Consider the following 13,772-nt stretch of genomic DNA (forward strand, 5'->3'; position numbering starts at 1 on the left):
CCTTCCTTCCTAACGAGTACAGCAGTTGAGGGTAGAAGATTTAGGTTACAGTCATGGCATACACTTTCTCTCCAGGTCTTTCACTTTTTTCTGTATCAAATCATCAAACCTTGGAAAGGATAACTTGCCTATTCAATAATGTGCTTCCCAAATACTTGTAAAATTTTATGGTACAGATCTGTTATATGTTGGAACCAGGACTGAGAGTGCCAATCTAAAATGTTATGATATTGTGACATTTTCCATTAAAGGTAAACAATTCATGCCTCTAGTTCACAGTCAATGCTGGATTAAATATGCCAGCACCAAATGGATCTAAATGTAGCATCTGAAACATCACCCAATGCGTTATCACCCGAATAAATCTATATTAGAGATGACAATCCTTACAACATTGCCCTGTAAATCTATTGTAGAGACAGCATTCAAATTGCATTTTAACTCCACAATAGCAATAATAATTGATGTAAAATCAGAGATCGTTAGACTTCATCATGTCAGGCAGCAGCTGTGGGGGCTAATACAAAATTATGGGCTTGAAACATTAACTCCATTTCTCTCTACATGTCTGACATCTGACCTGCTGTGGGTCTACAGCAAATTCATTTTTTTCTTATTCAAAGCATCTACAAGCCTTTTCCGCAATATAGTATTTCCATTTTATATAGAGTTGTAAATTTTATAGTATGGAAAAGGCATGAATTGTTTACCTTTAATGGAAAATGTCACAATATCATAACATTTTAGATTGGCACTCTCAGTCCTGGTTCCAACATATAACAGATCTGTACCATACAATTTTACAAGTATTTGGGAAACACATTATTGAATAGGCAAGTTATCCTTTCCAAGGTTTGATGATTTGATTTGACCAAACTTGTACAAGCCAGCCAAGGTGTATTGCTAAGTTAGCCCCTTCTACATTTGGCCCATTCCCCTCCAAACATTTCCTGTTCACGAATCTGTCCAAATGATATTTAAACGTGTTAATTGCACCCACTTCTACTACTTCCTCTGGGAATTTGTCCCATACATCCACCACCCTCTCTGTGTGAATATCTTGCCCCATCAGGTTCTCTTTAGAATTTTCCCCTCTCACCTTAAGCATACATCCTCTTGTTTTAGACTTCTACCTTGGGAAAAAGACTATAACTATCTTGTCTATGCCCCTCATGATTTTATAAATCTCTATCCAGTCACACATCAGCATCCTTCGATCCAGTGAAAACAATCCAAGACTGTCCCGAACCTCCTTATAAAAAGTCATTAAGAAGGAAATGATGGAATACAAAGCTAACCAATAATATTAAAGAGGTACCAAAAGTTTCTGCAGATATATAAAGTGTAAAAGAGAGGCAAAAATAGATATGGGACTGTTGGAAAATGATGCTGGAGAGGTGGTAATGGAGGACAGGAAAATGGCAGACAAGCTGAATACGTATTTTGCATCAGTTTTCACCATGGTAGACATTAGCAGTATGCTAGAAGTTTAAGAGCATCTGGGGGCAGAAGTGACTGAAGTCGCCATTACTAGGAAGAAGGTTCTTGGGAAATTTTAAGGTCTGAAGATAAATAAGTCACCTGGACCAGATGGTGTACACCCAGGTGTTCTGAAAGAAGTGGTTGAAGAGATTATGGAGGCATTAGTAATGATCTTTCAAGAATCAGTTGACTCTGGCATAGTTCCAGGCGACTGGAAAATTGCAGATGTCACTCCACTCTTCCAGAAGGGAAAGTGGGAAAAGAAAGGAAATTATAGGCCAGTTAGTCTGACCTCAGTGGTTGGGAAGATGTTGGAGTCAATTATTAAGGATGAGGTTTTGGGGTACGTGGAGGCACATGATAAAATAGGCCATAGTCAGCATAGTTTCCTTAACAGAAAGTCTTGCCTGGAAATTCTGTTGGAATTAATTGAAGAAATAACAAGCAGGATAGATGAAGGAAAATTGGTGGATGTTGTGTACTTTGATTTTCAGAATGCTTTTGACAAGGCATCACACATCAAGCTGCTTAATAAGCTATAAGCCCATAGTATTCCAAGAAAAATACTAGCATGGATAGAGCATTGGCTGACTGTGTGGCAACAGAGGGAGTTGCTTTGTTGGCTGCCAGTGTCTAGTGGTATTCCACAGGGGTCTGTTTTGGATTGCTTCTTTTTGCATTGTAAGTTAATGATTTTGTTGATGGAATTGATGGCTTTGTGCCATGTTTGCAGATGATACAAAGATAGGTTGAGGGACAGGTAATTTTGAGGAAGTAGAGAGGCTACAGAAGGACTTAGAAAGATTAGAAAATTGAGCAAAGAAGTGGCAGATTGTGGTGAACTACATATACCTGTCTGGACACGCCCCCCGCTGACTGCTCCTGTGGCTCCTCCCACTGACCGTGGCTCCTCCCACAGACCCCGGTATAAAGGCGATTGAGGCCTGAGCCCTGCCTCTCAGTCTCCAGGATGTAGTATGGTGGTCAATTGCTGCTTGTTCTTTCTTCCAGTCAATAAAAGCCGATATCTCGCCTCACGTCTCAGAGAGTTATTGATGGTGCATCAATTTTATTGACTGGAAGTTTAAAACATGGAAAGCATTTTACGTCCGGAAAAATTAGATCTTGATCCGCAAGACTCCAAAGCAGCTCTTGCCTTTGAACTCTGGCTTGCATGCTTCCAATCATACTTGGAACAGATTCCAGTGACTGAGCCTGCCACGAAGTACAAAATATTACTATCTAGAGCAAGTCTGAAAGTATTCTCCCTTATCAGGGACCTACCGACCTACCAAGGGGCACTGGACGCCCTTAAAAGACAGTACCTGCGGCCGGTGAACACCGTCTACGCAAGACATCACTTAGCTACGCAGCGACTGGAGAGTCGAGCGCCGTGTTTCTCCGAGCCCTACAGACACTCGTGCGAACTTGCAACTGCAAAGCTCTGACGGTGGAGCAGCATTCAGAGCTCCTGGTAAGAGACACCTTTGTTACGGGGATCAGGTCAGTGTATGTGCGCCAGTGGCTGCTGGAAAATGCCGATCTTAGCTTACGCTCGGCGATCGAGACGGCCGACACGCTGGAGGCTGCTCTGCACAACGCTGACACTGTCCAGCCGTGCGATCCCCCGCCGGGTCCGTGGATACCTCAGACCCCACCGCCGCCGGTTCCCGCAAGCGAATTCGCCAACGCCACTGCCAGTCGCGATTCCACGAACTCCCCGAACCTGACCACAGCTGCTGCCAGTCGCAAGCCCCCGCAGTGTTACTTCTGCGGACTCGAGAAGCACCCCCGAAAATGCTGCCCGGCCCGAGAAGTGACCTGTTCCAGCTGCGGGAAGAAGGGCCATTTCGCCATGGTCTGTAAGTCTAAACCACGAGTGGAGTCGGGCAGCGCTGCGTGTGAGGCATGGGGGCCGCCATCTTGGTCGCCGCCATCTTGCCTGCCCGCCTCGTGCGAGGCATGGGGGCCACCATCTTGCCTGCCCGGATGGGGGCGGCCATCTTTGTCGACGCCAACACGCCCCACCCCCGACCCACTGGTGCTTACCGGGCACCAAAATGGCAGTTCAACTCTGGCCTCCGTAACCCTCGACCAAAGCGCCCCACACCAGCTTGCAAGGTCAATAATGGACATCCTGGTGGAGGGGCACAGGACTAGCTGCCTGTTTGACACGGGCAGCACTGAGAGTTTAATTGACCCGGACACGGTGCAATGCTGTGGACTCGTGACACGGCCGGTAAGCCAGAGGGTCACCATGGCTTCTGGGTTGTATTCCACAGACATCCGGGTGGGTTGTGTATCGACATTGGTGGTGCAGGGCACAGAATATCGGAACTTTGCGCTACTGGTCATGCCTCAACTGTGCGCGCCTGTGCTATTGGGGCTGGACTTCCAGAGTCACCTCAAAAGTGTGACTATGGCATATGACGGGCCCCTCCCACCACTCACTGTCAGGAATCCTCAGTTTTGTGGGACTTCATCATATACCCCGCTACTGACCGACCCACACATCTCACCCAGCACCATGCCGACAGCTGCGCTACCGACACCACTTGCAGCCTCTCCACCCTCAAGATCCCTCCCCCACCGCTGTTCGCCAACCTGACCCCCGACTGTAAACCTGTGACAACTAAAAGCAGGAGGTACAGCATGGGGGACAGGGCCTTCATTCAGTCGGAGGTGCAGCGGCTGCTCAGGGAGGGGATCATTGAGCCAAGCACAAGTCCTTGGAGAGCCCAGGTGGTTGTTGTTCGGACCAGGCAGAAAAATAGGATGGTCGTGGACTATAGCCAGACTATCAATAGGTTCACGCAGCTTGACGCGTACCCCCTACCCCGCATCGCGGATATGGTCAACCAGATAGCTCAGTACAAGGTGTATTTGACAATAGATCTGAAATCCGCTTATCACCAGCTCCCCATCCACCCAGAGGACCGCCCCTACACCGCCTTTGAGGCGGGCGGCAGGCTCTATCACTTCCTGCATGTCCCATTCAGTGTCACAAATGGTGTCTCTGTCTTCCAGACGGAAATGGACCGGATGGTGGACCAGTGCCAACTGAAGGCCACATTTCCCTATCTGGATAATATCACCATCTGTGGTCATGACTGGCTGGATCACAACGCCAACCTCCAACGATTTTTCCAAGTGGCCAAAGCCCTGAACCTTACTTATAACAGGGACAAGTGTGTGTTCGGAACCACCCAGCTCGCTATCCTTGGGTATGTCGTGGAGAACGGGGTCATTGGCCCTGATCCCGACCGTATGTGCCCCCTGTTAGAACTCCGTCTTCCCACCACCCTCAAAGCCCTCAGACTGTGCCTGGGCTTCTTTTCCTATTACGCCCAATGGGTCCCCCAGTACGCAGACAAGGCCCGCCCCCTGGTCAAGTCTACCACATTTCCCCTCTCTGCCGAGGCCCGTGTGGCCTTCAGCCGCATTAAAGGGGACATTGCCAAAGCAACGATGCATGCGGTGGACGAGACCATTCCCTTCCAAGTAGAGAGTGTCACCTCCGATTTCGTGCTGGCTGCTATCCTCAATCAGGCAGGCAGGCCAGTAGCATTCTTCCCTCGTACCCTTCAAGGTCTGAAATTCAGCACTCCGCGGTGGAGAAAGAAGCCCAGGCCATAGTGGAAGCTATTAGGCACTGGAGGCACTATCTCGCCGGCAAAAGGTTCACCTTGCTGACCGACCAGCGCTCAGTTGCGTTCATGTTCAGCAGCCAACAGTGGGGCAAAATCAAAAATGATAAAATTTTGCGGTGGAGAATCGAACTCTCCACCTACAACTATGATATCCTGTACCGGCCTGGAAGGTTCAATGAGCCCCCTGATGCCCTATCCTGGGGAGCGTGTGCCAGTGCGCAACATCCATGCAGATCTTTGCCACCCAGGGGTCACCCAATTTTACCATTTTGTGAAAGCCCAGAACCTGCCTTACTCCCTTGAGGACATCAGGATGATGACCAGGGACTGCCAAGTCTGCGCTGAGTGCAAACCGCACTTCTACCATCCTGAAAAGGCTCAACTTATCAAGGCCACCCGCCCCTTTGAGCGACTGAGTGTTGACTTTAAGGGCCCCCTTCCCTCCACCGACCGCAATGCCTACTTTCTCAACATTATCGATGAGTACTCGCGGTTCCCCTTTGCCATCCCCTGCCCCGATACCACTGCCACGTCCGTCATAAAAGCCCTGCGCCAGCTCTTCACTATGTTCGGATATCCCTGCTATATCCACAGTGATAGAGGGTCCTCGTTTATGAGTGATGAGCTGCGCCAATACCTGCTGGCTAGGGGTATTGCTACTAGTAGGACCACAAGCTATAATCCCCAGGGGAATGGACAGGTAGAGAGGGAGAATGCCACTGTATGGAAGGCCACACTCTTAGCCCTTAAGTCAAAGTAATTGCCGGTCTCTCAATGGCAGGAGGTCCTCCTCGAGGCACTCCACTCCATCCGCTCCCTGTTATGCACGTCCACCAATGCCACCCCTCACGAGCGCCTATTCTCTTTTCCCAGTAAGTCTGCCACTGGGACCACCCTACCGGCTTGGCTGACGTCTCCAGGGCCAGTGCTGCTCTGGAAACATGTGAGGAGCAATAAATACTCCCCGCTGGTCGAGAGGGTTCACCTTCTACATGCGAACCCCCAGTATGCTTATGTGGTCTTACCTGATGGGCGGGAGGACACGGTCTCCGTCCGCGACCTGGCGCCCGCAGGAGCAGCAGACCACTACCCCGAACACTCCACGGTAACTATGAACCCTGTACCCGAGGTGACACCGCGCACACCGAGCCCTACACAGACTCCTCATGACACTCCTATACCGGGCATCTCGCACGCGCATATACCAGGCACCTCGCACACGCATGAGGGATCACTGACACCTAGTGGGCTGACACCTCCAGTTAGGCCGGAACCAGCACAACCACCGTCTCTGGTGCAATCACCACCGGCACCTGTGCAATCACAGCCGGTGCTACGTAGATCGCAGCGACAGATTCGACCACCTGATAGACTTAACCTGTAAATATACTTGTAAGAAACTTCGCCCCATGGGGACTCTCTTTTAAAACAAAGGGAGGGGGGGTGAATGTGGTGAACTACATATACCTGTCTGGACACGCTCCCCCGCTGACTGCTCCTGTGGCTCCTCCCACTGACCGTGGCTCCTCCCACAGACCGCGGTATAAAGGCGATTGAGGCCTGAGCCCTGCCTCTCAGTCTCCAGGATGTAGCATGGTGGTCAATTGCTGCTGTTCTTTCTTCCAGTCAATAAAAGCCGATATCTCGCCTCACGTCTCAGAGAGTTATTGATGGTGCATCACAGATGGAATACAGTGTCAGGAAGTGTATGGTCATGCACTTTAGTAGAAGAAATAAAAGCATAAACTAGTTTCTAAATGGAGAGAAAATTCAAAAATCTGAGGTGCAAAAGGACTTGGGAGTCCTCATGCAGGATTCACTAAAGGTTAATTTACAAGTTGAATCTGTGATGAGGAAGGCAAATGCAATGTTAGCATTCATTTCAAGAGGGCTAGAATGTAAAAGCGAGGATGTAATGTTGATACTTTATAAAGCACTGGTGAGTTCTCACTTGGAGTATTGTGAGCAGCTTTGGGCCCCTTACCTAAGAAGGGATGTGCTGACATTGGAGAGGATTCAAAGGAGGTTTACAAAGATTATTCCAGATATGAGGAATGTTTGATGGGTCTGGGCCTGTATTTACTGGAATTCAGAAGAATGAGGGGTGAACTCATTGACACCTATTAAATATTGAAAAGGCTCAACAGAATGGATGTGGAGAGGATGTTTCCTATAGTTGGGGAGTCTAAGAACACAGCTTCAGAATAGAGGAATGTCTATTTAGAATGGACATGAGGAGGAATTTCTTTACCTAGAGAGTGGTAAATCTGTGGAATTCATTGCCACAGGTGGCTGTGGAGGCAAAGTCATTGGGTATATTTAAGGCAGAGGTTGATATGTTCTTGATTAGTCAGGGCATGAAGGGATATGGGGAGGTAGAGATAGATAGATAGATACTTTATTGATCCCTAAGGAAATTACAATGTCATAGTAGCATTTCAAGTGCACAGATATAAATATTAGATAAGTAGAAAGAATGAAAAAATAAGTTGCCACGAACCAAAAAACAGAAGGGGGGTAATCATTTCCTCTGCTCTTGGCTGACTCATTATGGAGCCTAATGGCCGAGGGTAAGAATGACCTCATATAGTGCTCTTTGGAGCAGCACAGTTGTCTTAGTCGATTCCTAAAAGTGCTCCTCTGTTCAGCCAAGGTGGCATGTAGAGCATGAGAAACTCTGTCCAGAATTGCCAGGATTTCCGTGGTCTACCACAGCCTCCACCGTGTCCAGTTTGACCCCTATAACTGAGCCAGCCTTTCTAATCAGTTTATTGAGCCTGTTGGCATCACCCGTGTTGATGCCATTGCCCCAGCACACTGCCACGTAGAAGATTGTACTGGTGACAACAGACTGGTAGAACGTGTGAAGGAGAGGCCTGCAAACTCCAGAGGACCTCAGTCTCCTCAGGAAGTAGAGGAGATTCTGGCCCTTTTTGTACACAGCCTCTATGTTGGTGCTCCACTCATGTCTGTCCTCCAGGTGCACCCCCAGATACTTGTAGGTCCTCTGCAGATCTACATCCTCACCATCAATAGTAACAGGGAGCAATGCAGGCTTAGTCTTCCTAAAGTCCATCACTATCTCCTTCGTCTTACTGATGTTAAACTGCAGGTGATTCAGCTTGCACCATTTGACAAAGTCCTCCTCCAGGGCCCTGTATTCATCCTCCTGTCCTTCCTTTATACACCCAACTATTGCTGAGTCATCAGAGAATTTCTGCAGATGACAGACTCAGTGTTGTATCTGAAGTCTGAGGTATACAGGGTAAACAGGAAGGGAGCAAATATAGTCCCCTGTGGGACCCCAGTGCTCCTTATAGCTATGTCTGACACACAGCTCTGAAGCCTCACATACTGTGGTCTACCAGTCAGGTAATCCATTATGCAGAATATAATAGAAGTGCATTGAATTTAGCTTTCCCCCCAGCAATGAGGGCTGTATGGTGCTGAAGGCACTTGAGAAATCAAAAAACGTGATCCTCACAATGCAGCCCTGCTTATCCAAATAGGTGTGGGTTCAGTTCAGCAGGTAGATGACAACACTGTCGACTCCAATGTGCTCCTGGTAGGCAAACTGCAGGCGATTGAGTGCTGATCTGACCAGGGGTCAGAGGTGAGCCAGGACCATCCTCTCTATGGTCTTCATGATGTGTGAGTTCAGGGCCACTACAAGAAAGGAGATTGGAGCTCAGAGAGAAATGGATCAGCCATGATAAAATGGCGGAGCAGACTCGATGGTCCAAATGGTGTAACTCTGTTCCTATATCTTATAATTCAAGCCAGTCAGACCCAGCAACATCCTTGTGATTCTTTCTGCACTTTCTCTAGCTCAATCACACCTTTCCTAGAATATTCCTCTCACTAACAGATGTCTGGATCAGTTGACAAAGCATGGCAACTCATAAATGGAAGCTGAAGTGGAAAAGGGAAATTGGTCAACAATGCTAAAGCACAAGTTAAAAAATATGTGTAGGAAATGCAGTTGCAACCTGAAGATTTATTGGTAATGGTAATTTTTAATGCACTTTTGTGTTTATGTCAAAAATATCAAGTAGAAAAATAAGTAAATTTGAATGTTTTAAAGCATATATGTCAAACTCAAGGCCCGCGGGCCAAATCCGGCCCGCGGTGGGATTATCTTTGGCCCGCGAGATAATATCTAATTACTATTAAAGCTGGCCCCAGTAATCGAAGCGCCTATGGCGTATGATATGGCTAATGCTGAGTTTATGCAGGTACCAGGTTTTCAGGGTTTTTAGTGTTTATTCGGCAGTCTTGCTCGGCAGTCTTCTTCATAAGAAACGGAATTTGTAAAGTGAAACACTTTGTAGTTATAGCAGAGACTGAGACACATGAGAGCAGGCTGAAAAAACGGAGGCAACGAAAGCTGCGTTCGCACGCGTCCGACTGATCCGGCCCGCATGAAGCTGCATTTTGAGTTTGACACCCCTGTTTTAAAGCATGTCAGTAGTAATCTATTTACAGCACCACCTTGTGGATATATAGATGCATTTAACATTGTTACAACTACTATTCTCTCTTGTTTAGTTTAGGTGAATAAAAACACTGACATATTGACCTGTAATTCAAGAGGAGGTCTGCCAGTATCCTATGGTGAAACAGCATGAGCATCATAAACTTGGATGAACCTTGCAAAAATTCAAGGCTTGTTTTACAATTACTTCTAAACTTTATACATAAATTACAACTAGACAAGCAAGTTCAAAGGTAACACTGATATGTCATTCCAGTAACCAAGGCAGTTAATTATAGCAACGTGTACGGAGTGGTGGGGCAGAGAGGAGATGAGTCCCTGCTTATGTCATTGTTAGGAAGCAAATTAAAGTCATCCAAAAGTGTCTGACCTTGTACCTTGTGTCTGAAAACTGGGAAATTCAGATTTCTCCTAATGCTCCAGATTAAAGGTCAAGAACATATGTAAAGCTGATGTGAGGCATAGTATTACTGTCCTCAAATGAGTGTATATTTTCCTTGGATTTCCTCTGAAATGAAAACATGTAGAGCTACTGGATATTAAATGGCAAGTGTTCTTTGATTTACACATGTATGGTCTTCTGCCAACTTTGTGTTAGGCAGCATTCAAGCAGAGAGATACAGTTACATTACAGGCCAAGGACTCTTCATGTAAGTTGGAAAGGTGAGAATGTAAGTGTGTCCTGTTGCAGAGAGGAGGGGAGAGCAGAAGGAATGTTTGTGATAGGGTGAAGACCAAAGTTGTCAAGGTGAAAATTACTTTAAAACCCAGAGTTAGATGCTGAGGAGAAAAGAAGAGTACACAAAATGAAACAGAAAGATACAGCCCGATGTGTGGTGAGGGAAACAGAATCAGTTTTCCTTTTTTAAGCTACAGATTTGTACTATGTCTTTGCCACTTCTGCTCCATATATTCCACTAACCCGAGTCTCATGCTTAATTAATGCTATTGTTGAAAAGTGATTGATTAACAATTCAGCCAGCAATTAATTTTCAAATAGAATCATGGTATATTTTGCATCTGTCTTAAGATGTCATTTGAAGAGCTCATCTAATGGTGTGGCACACCCACTCGGATGCCTGCACCTCCTCCCTCACTACCATTCAGGGTCCCAAACCGTCCTTCCAGGTGAGGGGACACTTCACCTGTGAGTCTTCTGGGATCATATACAGTGTTTGGTGCTCCTGGTGTGGCCTCTTGTATATCGGTGAGACCCGACGTAGATTTGGAGATCGCTTCTCCGAGCATCTACACTCTGTCCACCAGTACAAGCAGGATACCCCTGAGGCCACCCATTTTAATTCCACTTCCCATTCCCATTCCAATATGTCCATCCATGGCCTCCACTGTTGGGATAAGGCCACACTTAGGTTGGAGGAACAACACCTTGTATTCCATTTGGGTAGCCTCCAACCTGATGGCATGAACGTCGAGTTCTCAAATTTCCAGTAATGCCTCACCCCCTTCACCATTTCCCATCCCCTTGTCCCTCCCTCATGTTATCTCCTTGCCCATCCATCACCTACTGTCTCTTTCACCAATCAACTTCCTAGTTCTTTGCTTCATCCCTCCCCTTCCAAGTTTCACCTATCACCTGGTGTTTCTCTCTCCCCTCCCCCCACCTTTCAAATCTACTCCTCAGCTTTTTTTCTCCAGTCCTGCCGAAGGGTTTCAGCCCGAAACATCGACTATGCTTTTTCCATAGATGCTGCCTGGCCTGCTGAGTTCCTCCAACATTTTGTGTATGTGGCTCGGATTTCCAGCATCTGCAGATTTTCTCTTGTTTGTGACATCCAGTCGGATGTCAGCTTACGTCTCTGATATCGGATTTGATCATGCTGTGTACTTAGACAGATGTAACAGTACTTATTCTAAGCCAAGGCTGACACCTACCTAGGCAACATACTCAGAATATGGTCACTACTGATAAGACCGATATTTATTTACCATCATCATTAGTTGGTCCTGGTAGAACCACATAGGCCAAGGAAGTTCACCAGTGCCTCAACATCCTCAGAACACTGAAGAAGTTTGGAATGTCCCTCCCCAATTTTTACTGATAGAAAGCATCTATTTGGATACATCATGATCTAGCACAATAACTGCTGAAGACTCCGAGAAACTACAGAGAGCTAGGGACACATCCTGGAAATCAGCCTCCCTTCTGTGGACTCGGTCTACACCTCTCACTGCCTTGGTAAAGCAGATAACACCCGGTCCCCATCCACCCCAGACATTCCCGCCTCTCACCCACCATCAGGCAGATGCTACAGCACATACCACCACACTGAAGGACAGTTTCTATCCTACTGTTATAAGACTTTTGAACAGTCCTTTAATATGATAAAGTGGACTATTGACCTCACAATCTACCTTGTTATGACTTTACACCTTATTGCCTACTTGCATTGCACTTTCTCTGTTAGTGTGACATTTCATTCTGCATTCTGTTGTTGTTTCACCTGGTGCTATCCCCATGCACTGTTGTAATGAAATGATCCATACGGACAGTATGACTGACTAAACTGAGTCACACAGAAGCTGTAACTGGGAGTTATAAAAGTCATTATCAAGCACAACATATCTTTTGGAGAAAATCTATCTCACCAATGTTGCCACATGTTCAATAGTTCAATAGTTTCATTTCATAGCAGAGAAACGTATACATTATACAGCCTGAAATTCTTGTTCTTCACAGACGTCCATAAATACAGAAGAGTGTCCTAAAGATTGAGTGACAGTAAAAGCCCCCCCCACTCCCCAACTCTCACACACAAGCAGCAGCAAAGCAACGACCCTCCCCCAAAAAAGACCATGATCTGTGACACAACAAGAACTAATTGTTCACCCTGACAATTCGACATACTGCAGGCTGTCTCTCTCCCCAATAAAGGGACAGTGAGGTGTCACCCTTTCATCGAGAGAGGGGAGACATAAATAAAACAGCTTGCTGATTTATGACGATAAAGTCTGCCATGTCGTTTTTTTTCCCACGGTCTTAACTCAAGAATTGACAACAAACTCTCCACCACTCAAAAAGAGAGAGTAGGAGTACGCGATTCACCGAGTACAGAGCCCCTTGACAGACAATCCGCTGTTCCCAAATTCCATTTTCTCCTGCTTCAGTCGGTAACACCAGCATAGAGTCGGCTTGTCCACAGGGCCACGAAGCCATGCTTGTCTTCTATGCCACATCCTTGGGATATCCAAAAATAGCTGGTCGTTAGCCCCCAGGAGCAGCTCCCACCACCACAAAGAACTGAAGACTGAATGTACCTCTAAGTCAGGGTCTCCAACAGAACCCTATCCACTTTGAAAAGGAAAAAGAGAGACATTAAAGATAGAAATTAAGCTGTTTCCACAGAAGAGCTGAAAGGAGTCACTGTTAAGCACCATTGTATCACCACCCCAATGTTTTATACTTTACAAGCTCAAAGAGGACAATAAAAAATTAACTACAATTTCAATAGGTATAATAACCTATTTAACCTACTTCATTTACTTTGAAAGCGATCATGTAACTGCAGAATTACATATTTACAATGGCAGCACAGCCCAACTAGCAGAAATCCCTTGAATATCCATTACTGGTGGTTGGTCCCACGACTTCTGAGCACACACTCCAGATGCCTAATATCTTTTGTTTCAGTGTTGAGGGATGGCTGCCTAAATATACAACCAGCTAGAATATTATGTGATTAAACAGATCTTTCCTGAACTATGCAGTAAGTGGCAGAGATACAAGCCCTTTAATGCCTTTCCTGATCTCACCCTGAAGTTTTCAATGACCACCAGTTAATATGAGCATTCTGCTGTTGTTTTCCACTGCATGGTTCCTTTGTTACACAGTCAGATTGTCCCATATGCAATGATTGGTTTGGAAGATCCCAGAGTATCATTGAAAGTTAAATAATGAACAATTTTTATTTCTTGAAGACTGGATCTTATTTTAATATTCACTATCCCATAATTTTGTTTACTGTATCTCCATACAGTTGACAATGATAAAACGATTTACCAATTCATTATTTTTTTCTGAAGGTAGATCAGAGTAGGGTGTGTATATTTGAAGTATTTTCACAATGCTTTTGATTAGGGAATATATTGTTTCAGAAAAACCAGCAACAGAATGGTGAAGGATATAC

Source organism: Hemitrygon akajei, chromosome 12 (genome assembly GCF_048418815.1).
Source record: "Hemitrygon akajei chromosome 12, sHemAka1.3, whole genome shotgun sequence".
In the NCBI taxonomy this organism is placed as follows: domain Eukaryota; kingdom Metazoa; phylum Chordata; class Chondrichthyes; order Myliobatiformes; family Dasyatidae; genus Hemitrygon; species Hemitrygon akajei.